Source organism: Tupaia chinensis, unplaced genomic scaffold (assembly GCF_000334495.1).
Source record: "Tupaia chinensis unplaced genomic scaffold, TupChi_1.0 Scaffold000597_1, whole genome shotgun sequence".
NCBI lineage: Eukaryota > Metazoa > Chordata > Mammalia > Scandentia > Tupaiidae > Tupaia > Tupaia belangeri.
The window spans coordinates 6,669,715-6,680,842 of record NW_006160114.1 but is presented as its reverse complement, the minus strand read 5'-3'; positions in this window follow the sequence as shown (position 1 = coordinate 6,680,842).

Here is an 11,128-nt window from a genome sequence, read left to right as displayed (position 1 = left end):
AGCAGAAATTGTGAACCTTGTCTTATAAGAGCCTAGAGGGTTAGTTCTCTGTATTACAGGTTAAGGAAGATCTATGCCCTTTAAAGTTTGGATGAACCAATGGTAATGTTGACACCTTTTTATCATAAAGAAGGGGCCTAACTCAGACTCTCCAGTTTCAGTGGCTTGTCCACTTATGCATGGGCTTTTACATACCTCTCATCCCTAAAATGATTCATGTATAGCAGAGCAGAGTACAGTGATTACACATATAACCAATAAAAAACTTATTAATCACCACCTTATATTTTCCATTTATGTATATTTTCATAAATAGTAATATGTTCAGAGGCCCCAACACCTCTGTCAGGTTAAATGGTTTGCTAGAAGGGCTCATAGAACTTAAAAAAGCAAACATACTCACAGTTATGGAAAATTTGGTAAAAGAATACAGATTAAAATGAGTAAAGGCAAAAGATTCAGGACAGAGTCTAGGAGAGTCCAGACACATACTTTCATTTGCTCTTTTTTTTTTTAGGAATAGCACTTTTTCCAGCAGCGATGTATGACAGCGTGTATAGAGTATTACCAACCAGGGAAGTTCACCCCGGACCTTGCTGTCTAAGGTTTTCATTTGGGATAGTTTATGTAGACATGGAGTACAAGCGTGACTGCCCTTGGTTACTCAGTCTTCAGCCCCTCCTGAATGATAGTGCATGGCCTAAGGCTCCACCATAAGTCAAACTAATTAGTCTAATCTCATTCTGCTAATTGAGAACTAAGACTAAAAATGTTAACTTTCCAAAGAACTTAGAGTGACAAGGAGGTTAAGTACCTTCTGGGTGTTCAATGAGTTTGTTGTTGTTGTTTAGAGTATTTTACAATTCTGTATGTGTCAAGTGGTGAGTTAACAACAACAAACCTCTCTATAGACATGGCTCTTAAATAGCCAGGCTAACAACACTAGGCTGCTGAAAGCTGAGAAAGCTTTTTGCAACTGCAAGTCAAGAATGGGATTACATACCAATTCTGGTGGCCTGAGTTATAAAAGAAGACAGGTGAGCAGACTCTTAGTCTTTTTGTGTACTCATTCATTTTTATTTTCACATAGGGATAAAAGAACAGGGTGTAGGAGGGTGAAGACTGTTTTTAGTAGTTTACATAAATTTTCAGTGGAAAAGGCAAAGTGCATGCAGAGAATAAAAGTCATAATCCTGTATTACTTGTAAACAGCTCTATTTTGGGAATTTAATGTTAAACTTAATCTTTGAATCAATTAGCCACTGCTAATTGTAACAATTGCAATTCTATAAGTTATAATAATTTATTCCAACACTTAGTGGTTTAACCAAAATAGTGTATTACTGCTTTCGTATCTTCAGGTGAGCAGAGGTTAGACTTGGATAGAGTGACTGCTTAACTTAAAGCATGTCTTAGGGTAATTATATGAGGATATATTGTTGTTGTTTTTCTCATAGCAGTAGAAGATATGTTAGAAGTAAGTGGAAAAGTTTACAGTTTTTCTAAGACTAAGCTGGAAACTGGAATATTGCAGCTTCCAGCCATGGGCAAACAAGTCACACTGTATATACATTCTCTGGGAATTTCATAACAAAATTCCATAGACTAGGTGGCTAATAACAACAGAAACTTACTGTCTCTTAGTTCTGAAGACTAGCAGTTTGTGATCAAGGGGTTAACAGAGTTGGTTCCTTCTGAGGGCTGAGAAGGAAGGATCTGTTCCAGACACCTCTCCTTGGCTTATAGATAGTTGTCTCATGTAGATGTGATATTCTCCCTCTGCATTTGTCTCCAAATTTCCTTTTTATAAAGACACCAGTCATATTATATCAAGATCAACCCAAATTACCTTGTTTAATTGATAATATCTGTAAAGAACTTTTATTAAAATAAGGCCATATTCTGGAGTAGGGGGCTTTAGGAATTCAACATATAAATTACAGGTGGAGAAGGGTCATAATTCAACCTATAACACATGGTCAAACCCAAATCAAGGGATTTTATTCTGTAGCCATAATGAAGACATGGCTCAAGCATAGATGCAGGAAAGGGTGAACAATAGAGAGCTTTACTAGTTTGAACTTTAGTCAAGTACAGGAATATATATATATATGGCCAACTGCAATTTATGTCCTGGACCTGGTGGTTTGAAAATCACACCAGGCATGTGCACATGTGTGCCTAAAATTCAGAGTGGAGAATGGAGGATATGGGATTGCAGCATGACCATTCCCTGGGTAGGTGAATCTCACTTTCCCTCTCTGTCTCTCTCCAGCAAATACACATGCTCTATGACAAAAACCTAAAAAAAAAAAAACAACAATTATTGACAAAATTATCTGATTCTTTACAGAAAATGTCTACAGACCCATGAGATGCCAGAATAGTAGGGTCTAAAGAAAAAAAGACTAATATGACTTTTCCTGACTTTAAGTAACTATACAATGGGAAAATGGAACAATGGAACAATGGGAAAAAAACTGTCTTGAGGGGACAGGGAGAACTATAATGTGGCATCAGTTTTGTCATTAGGTAGCTCTATGACTTTGAGAAGGACCCTTAGCATCACTATCTGTCTGTCTTCCAAAAAAATCAGGGAAAGGGTAGATGGTTGTATAGTGGTAATGCAATTGGACCCATATGGAAAAGATCCTGGGTTTGCATCCAGAGCCAACCTGTACACTAAGGGCATATGCCGTTATCCAAGTTGGCTGAAACTGAAAGTAGATTGCAGTGTGTAGACCCTGTGTGGAGGTGCCCCTCTCTCTTTCTGTCTCTTTCTTGTGAAAGAAATATATAAACTTTAAAAAAAAAAGAAAAGAAAAGGGAAGGAAAGAAAAGAAAAGAAAATCATGAAATAATCATGTCACCTGCCTGGCATTGCTTCTCCCTAATTATAGCCAGAAAGTAAACCTTTAGTTTCTAAAAATACGACATTGTACTATTCAATAAAGAAGGTAGTATGGTGTAGAAAAATATTTCTTACCATGAACCTCCACCTAGTATTTTAAAGAAATAAAAGTTATATATTGTTTTTTCTGAATTGGCAATTCTGCTTACCATAGACTTAGATAATACTTAAGATCCTTTCTTTTTCATTTTAGAATGCTATGAACTCAAATGTGAAAGGATAATGAATATAAGATGTAGCATTCTTAGAGAGAAATAAACTTCATTTGACAGAATTTTATCAGACGAACTACTTATCTGTTTTGGCTATTCAGAGCATCATAATCTTAAGATGGTGTCAGTGAGGCCCCATCTGGTCCTGCTGTCCATTATGACATACATAATTAGGACTTAACTCAGGAGTCTATGAATAGAAGAATATGCTAAATAAGATTACAACTCCACCACCAGTGGTAGATTACAAAACATAACTTCAATATTTTGTAGAGCTTCCCTCCAAGAGATAGCATCTCTTTTTCTACCTCTGGAATCATGATTTCACTTATAACATGTATTATAGTTAGACTGGTGTTGTGTAAGTTTTGAAACTTAGGTATCAAAGGCCTTATTGCTTTTGGCCTTTGCTCTCTTGGGATGTTTTCTAAGGTCACTACTATGTGAAGAAGGTGATAGAATAGACGGAAAAAAGGCATGTGGAGGAGAATAGAGATTGCCCAAGTGTCAGTCACTGCCAGCTACCAAAATTCTGAAGCGTGTGACTGAGAGAAAACTACTAGTCTAATCTGTGTTACCTTAGGTGCCTCATGTTTCTCTAGTACCATACTAACTGCCCTAAGTATTTATTTTATTTAAGTGCTAGAAATGCTTTTACAATTTTCTTATAAAAAATCCTAAATCAATCTTTTGCTACAGATTTTTTTCAAATCAATTGATTTCTATGGAAATCTGCTTTCTTTCGACTATGCTTTACAAAATGCTGACTACTTGCTTGGGATAAGAGGTGGCTTGCTGCATTTCTCTGCATCTCTGACATCAGCACGTGGTTCCGTGTTCCCTTTGCAAGATCAGCATGCTCTTCAGTGGTGGCAGGAAGGGCATTCATGCTCTTGGACAGAAGAATAATTTCCTGCTTGTTGTGTAAGCTGGAAACACATCTCCTATTGTGCTAAGAACGTCACACAGATTTCATCTTGTCTATTAACTTTCATTTGTGGTGACTGCCTGAAGCTATATTAAGAAATACTGTGAGGTCACATGCACAGGCTCAGTTATAACAGATTGGCTGTCTTTTCTAGAGAGGAAAGTGGCCCTTTACTTACCCAGTATTTCCCACTGTTGACCATGGTACATTCTATAAAACATAATTAAACCGTTCCTGTACTCCAGTAGTGGTAGCACTAGGGAGTTTCTATTTAATCACTTCATGCCCAGTAGGTAAAATTTATAAAGTTGTATCACTAGCCTAGATAAAATTTAATGAAATTCACTAATAACCAACTTCTTTAGAAATGGCAATCTCATCAAAAGTTCAGAGGTTACTATTTTGGTCATTCTTTTTATTTTAATTTCTTTAATAATCATACATAATAATTATAGCTCTTTATATGTTTAATGTATGGCAGTATTTTTGAGATAAATATTTATAAACTGTAAAATAAAGTCAACGATAAAATTCCAAAAGGTTGCAAGAGACTGAACTGAGAAGTGAGGTATTATAGGGGTTGGCAAACTCTGACCAGGGGCCAAATTCAACCTGTCACCTATTTTTTGTTAAGAAAAGTTTTATTGGAACATATCTAGGCCCATTTGGTTCATATTGTCCATAGTTGCTTTAGGTCTACAATGATAGGAGCAAGTAGTTACAATAGAAACATTAATACTTGCAACATCTAATATTTTTATTATCTGACCTATTATAGAAAAGGTTTGCTGATCCCTGATGGGTTCAAATGATTCTAATGTTTATTGATCATATTCATAGAACTGTGATGAATATATATATATACATACATATATATATGTATATATATATATATCTTTCAAGTATTTTTTTCCTAAAAAAAAAAAAAAGGCATTATTTGAAGCAGTGTTTTTAAAATCAGCTGGGTAGAGTTTTTTGAACTACTAACACTGACACAACAACCACCTGGGACTTGGGTATTGTGTGTTTTTGAAAGTTACTCAGCTGAATCTAATGTGCAGCTGGATTGTGAAGCATTAATCGGGGCTATTAATTTATACTTGAGCTATTTGCTCTTCTAGAGGTTAGATGGTGTAACTTACCCAGTTTTCCTTATAGCACCTCAAGTATCAGATAGAAAGTAAATCAGAAATAGCTTAACAAAATGAAAAATAGAAAATTTCAAGAAATGTTGACTGCTAAATCAGCCTGGGTAAGCCTTCTTATAGTCCAACCCAACAGCATTCTTAATGGTATGAGTTCATGTTTCTTATAAAGCGTAATTATTTCCACCACAAATGTTCAGATTAAAAATAAAACAAAACTAGGGACCAGCAGTTAGTGTAATGGCTATGTCACTGGACTCCCATGTAGTCAACCGTGGTTCATGTCCTGGACCCGGTGGCTTAAAACTCACCCCGGGCGCATGTGCGTGCATGCCTAAGATCCCGAGAGAAGAATGGAGGAGAAGGGATTGTGGTGTGGCCATCCCCCCTGGAGGGTGATTTCTCGCTTTCTGTCTCTCTGTCTCTCTCTGTCGAGCACACACGCCCTATAGCAGAAACCTCTTAAAAAAAAAAAAAAAAGAAAGAAAAAAGAAAACAAAACTAATCATTAGGCTAACAAAAATTTACCAGAGTCTTTTTTTCTGGCTTATTTCCTTAACTCTTTTGAGTTACCTACTTTAGAAAATAAAACTCAATTTAGGTATAATTTGTCCTGCTCTTAGAAAAAATTGCTCACATTGCAGATCTTAGAAATTATTTAGAAAATTGCAAGAAAATCAAATAAAAATTACCTAAAGAGAAATAATTTTTAATATTTCAACATGCGGCAAGTTATAATAAATTCTGGATCTGGGAGCTTCTTCATAGTTCTGATTTTAAGTATTAGAAAGACATATCTTTCTAATATATTTTATTGCCTTATCTAGTATACCACCAACCTGTCCTGAGTTTAAATAAAATTTTTTTGGGAGAGGTTTTTGCTATAGGGCGCGTGCGCTCGCCAGACAGAGAGACAGAAAGCGAGAAATCACCCCCCAGGGGGGATGGCCACGCCACAATCCCTTCTCCTCCGTTCTCCTCTTGGGATCATGGGCATGCACGCACACGCGCCTGGCGTGAGTTTAAGCCGCCGGGTCTGGGACGTGAACAGGGGTCGACTACGTGGGAGTCCAGTGACACAGCCATTACACTAACTGCTGGTCCCTAAATAATAATTTTAATTAGCCAAATACCTACACTTTCTTTAGACATCTGAAATTAAGACTTAAATGAATTATTGGAATTACACATAGACAGAAGCTATTTATAGCTTTAGAAACTCACACTTTAGGATGCTTGATCCCCAAAACATGTCTTGAAATCTTCCTAGCCAGATAGTATACTACTAGTAAAAAATATACATTTATAATTTAATATTTTGCCAGCTCAACAGCAAATTTGAACATATGCAGAGATGAAAATTTCCATCCATTTTGCCAAAATAACATTTCCATTAGAATACAAAATCTGTCTGAGTTCCACCTACTCTTACTAGTGCCAGTTCTCCTTTGTTACTATCTTCATCTAAGCATGAAATTGTGTTTGTCATCAAACTAGGAAAACTTCAAAATCTCTACACTAGAGAGTCTCTTACAGATTCTTCTTTTTTTTTTTTAAGAGGTTTTTGCCTTAGGGTGTGTATACTCACCAGAGAGAGACAAGACATACAGAGATAGTGAGAGGGAAAGTGAGAAATCACCCCCGAAGTGGTGATGGCCATACTGGAATCCCTTCTCCTCCATTCTCCTCCCAGGATTTTAGAAATGCAAGCCTCCCGGTCCAGGACTTGAGCTACAATCGACCATGTGGGAGTCTAGCGACGTAACCGCTAGGCTATCTGTTTGCCCTACTTATAGATTCTTAAAACAAAAGAAAACAAAATTAAAAACATAATTCATAGAGAAAGTGAAGATAAAAAGAATCTATTATATTAAAAATATTCTTTAACATTCTACTTTTATTGTCTATAGAATTATAAAAGTCCTTCTGTCATCATAGTCCTTTTATATCTATTTTCTACAGAGACTGGATTTTCTCTAAATGACACATAATACTTTTTCCTTTGCAGAATACTTCAGAGTCCTTGATCTACTTCCCTGAATTACTCCTGTCTTGGAGCAAGATCCCAAACTGTACTAAAAACAGCATTCTCCACAGTGAGCTATATGCATATTTTCAGTCAAACTCTCCTTTTCATTTTTAAAGAGGAAGTATTCAAAAGCACAGTGCAAATAAATGTGGCAATATACACAGGAAAAAAAACACTAAAGAAGGTTTAATTTTTTAAAATATCGAATATACGTAAGGGACTGATAAGCACTGCACACATTATGTAATCCTCATAAACCCATTATATAGGTATTATTTCCATTTTCAGTGTGAAGAGCTAGATTAATTTTTAAAGGTCACAGCCCAAAAGCAATCTTTTTTTTCCCCCCTCATAGTTCTATGTAACTAACAAATAATAACAGATCAAGTGATTCTAAAGGAATGAGCCTTTGATGAGCTTGGAAATTTTCATGTATATGTCTCAGAGTAAATCATAGTGTTACAAACTGGTAATTTCTACCTCGATATCAAAAATATGAGTACTTCTCCAGAATGATCTGTGCACATTGAGTAACTTCCCACCACTTCCTAAAAATAACTCAGGTCTTTTTATGATGTCATCTCTCTGAAGCTGTCTTTTTTCTTTGGTGGAAGAGTAACACTTTGGAAATTACTGCAGTTTGATGTTTTACAACTTATTGCAGTTCTCTGCAAGTTCAGACATTTTCTGCAGTGAAGAGAGAGTACAAATGTAGCTAAGTGTTAATTAAAAAGAACATCTTGAGTGTAAACATTAAAAATTGATCACCTTCTGTGAGCAATTTAATTTATGAGCATTAACATATTCTAAGCTGATGTCTTGAATTTTACCAGAACATTCCTTGGTGCATAATGAAGGGAAAGCAGGAAGAACCCTTAACATGAAAATGTTCAAATTTCCCATTTCTCAGTCACTGTGGGTGTGCAAATTCTGAGGCCACAGAGTCAGCTACTTCATATGGCTCTAACAGTAACAGCTGCAGGAGCAGCAGCTTCCCAGCATCCCTGGCCCCCCACAGCTGGGTTCACACCATCAGTCTTGACACCACTGTAATCGTTTTTGGCAAAGTGAGAGACCTGTGGAGTGGCTCTGGCAGCTTTCCTTTCCTTTTGGGTTATACTAAATCATTAACGAATTCATTTATTTATTGAATTTTCAGCTTGTTCAGTAAGGTGTAGCAGAGTGTGCATATGAGAGAATGGAAAAAAAGAATAAATTAAATTTCATTGCCAAAGTCAGCCAAGTATCGCCATGTGCTTAATTAAGGGAATAATTTTTTCCCTCTTAGTTTCAGGGTCTGTTTTCAATGTCATGATTCTGATACCATAGTTTGAAAATGTTACTAAAGGGAACTAATGCTGTCTGAAATGTGAGGTTGGAAAATTTTGTAGTAGTGGGTTTTTCTTTAGGTTCTTTAGTATTCTCTACCTTTTATTTAGTGCCTTCTCTACTTCTAGTAGTGGCCTAGTGTGTTTCTGATACTTTCTGATTGCTGGAAGCTCTATGCTGTCCTTCTGGACCTTCCTTCTTGCTTCGCTTCTACTCTTACAAAACTCACAGATGCTCTGTTCTGTTCTTTAGTGTTGCGTGCTAATAGGAAATCTGATATTTAATCTATTGCCAGGTGTTAGCATTTGACAAAACAGTGCAAGAAGGTACAAAGGTTCCTGCTCTGAGAGATTATTAAGTGATTTCAGTGATGAAAGATGAGGTATCTTTAAATCATATTGTAATGGCAGTTACTTGGTCTGCCCACAGACCTGAGTCTACTGTGTATGTACATTGTTTCAGGCTTAATCTCTGTGTAGATAAGAAAGAAATAAGTTCAGACAAATCCTTACATGTTTATCATATGATAAATAAGAAATGGTTTCAGAATAGATTTGGGAAGGAATTTTTCTTCTTGTTTTGCTTAATATACTAAATAGGTTAATATTTTACTGAAGAAATTATGATGCATGAATGCAAATATGAAGATTTAATAAATGGTTTCAGCCTATGTACACATGTAAAATGTCAATATTTATATTATAAAATAAAGGTTTGATTAGTAGATCACCAAAATAAAAATGTATTGAGTGAGTATGACCTCTAGCTTATTTTAGAGGTGACTTAGTGATTGGGTTGTTGATGCACAATTGCTAATGTCATTCTTCAAAGACTGACACAAAAATAACAATATGATATCCAAATGGAATTCTAAGGGACTAAAAATATAATGAAGTTTGAAAGAGAATTTAGTTTTATTAAGTTGTCAAGTAAATAAAGTGTAGTGATTTATTTTAACACCAATTTAATCATCAGTGGAATTTAAAAGTAAATAGTTTTTTAAATGTCCTAACCCAAGTTTAGTATTTCATTGGAATGTTTTACGGTAATAGAGCAAAAAATTATTTCTGCACCCCAAATCCTACAGTCTTAAGGACTAATTTCATAGCAGTTCAGAGAATTTTTTATTTAAAAAAATAGTTGCAGTTTTCTGTGTTTTATTTTTATCTCAGAACTGCTATATATTTAAAAGAGAGAATCTGGATAAAAAATTATCTTTTTATCAAATGATACCAGTTTCTTATTATTGCTGTAACTATTTCCAGATATTTTTTGCCAAGTTTAAAAAAAAAAAGCATTTATCTGCTGCATTAAAAAAAATTGGCATGATTTAAAGTTCTTGAAAAGTATGATGATACTATTAATTTATAAAATTTGCATATCAAAATTAGACTCAAGCTGGGTAATAAAATTTATGTTATGATTTTAATTCCTCAAAAAATAATTAAATAGATTCACAATGTTCCATTGGACATATTCCAGTTGGCACTAGGGACTAGGACTAGAATTGGAGGCTGACTATAGTAACACTGGCATGGCGGGACTAGATTTGGGGGAAGCACGAATCAGAGATGTGGCAGAATGGGAATAAACCAGATATTGGGGTAAGAGCGACATTCCAAGTACTGAATCAGTCACTTTATAGTTAATCAACCTCAGCACACCATTGCAACATTAATGTCACAGATACGTTGGGGTGGCCATAGGAAACTGTGTGGGCTACTGTTGGGTAAAGTATTATACAAATGAGATATTATTGCCTGAGCAGGTCTGATCTGACTGAGTGGACATGTCTGGCCATAACACAGACCTGGCACACAGACAAGTCCTTGGGCAACTCCAATACCACCCCCAGCTCAACCACCCAGTGGACCTAAAGCAGCTGCATCAGCTAAGGGTGCTCTACCAGAAGCTGGATGTTGCCAAATCTGCGAATGACCCAGAAATGGAAAAGATTGAAAAAGAGAGAAAATATAACCATTATAAAGATAAATCACCAAATTATGAAAAGAAGGTTAGGATGTTTTATGAGGGGCATTTACATTTAATGTATATATTTGTCAAATCTTGGATGGTAGTGGGTTCTTTGATATGAGAGATAAAGAGGACAAGAGGAGCTAGAGTTTCATGAAGAGAAGAGACCTAATACCCCTTTATCACTGCTTCATGCTGGATGGAAAAAGTTACATAAAGGTCATGTAGCTGTTTGTTGGAGAATCAGTGTGGAAGGAATGCAACAAGCCAATTGACCATTTTGATGCTTGGGGATAGTACATGACATTTATGGTATAGTTAGCATACCAAGTACCCCTAGAAACTGACCTACACCTCTACAAGTCCTAAATATGGGAGCTAGCAGGAGGTGTGGTGATTGAAATACTTGGATTCCACACGGCTGACTTCCCCGTGGCTTGAAAACCACACTGGGTGCATGTGTGTGTGTGCCCAAAATCTCAAGAGAAGAATGGGGGAGAAGAAATGAAGAAATTGTGGCATGGTCATCCCTACTGAGAAGGAGATTTCTCACTTTCCTTCTCTCTCTCTTTATAATGCGCACATGAACTATAACAAAAC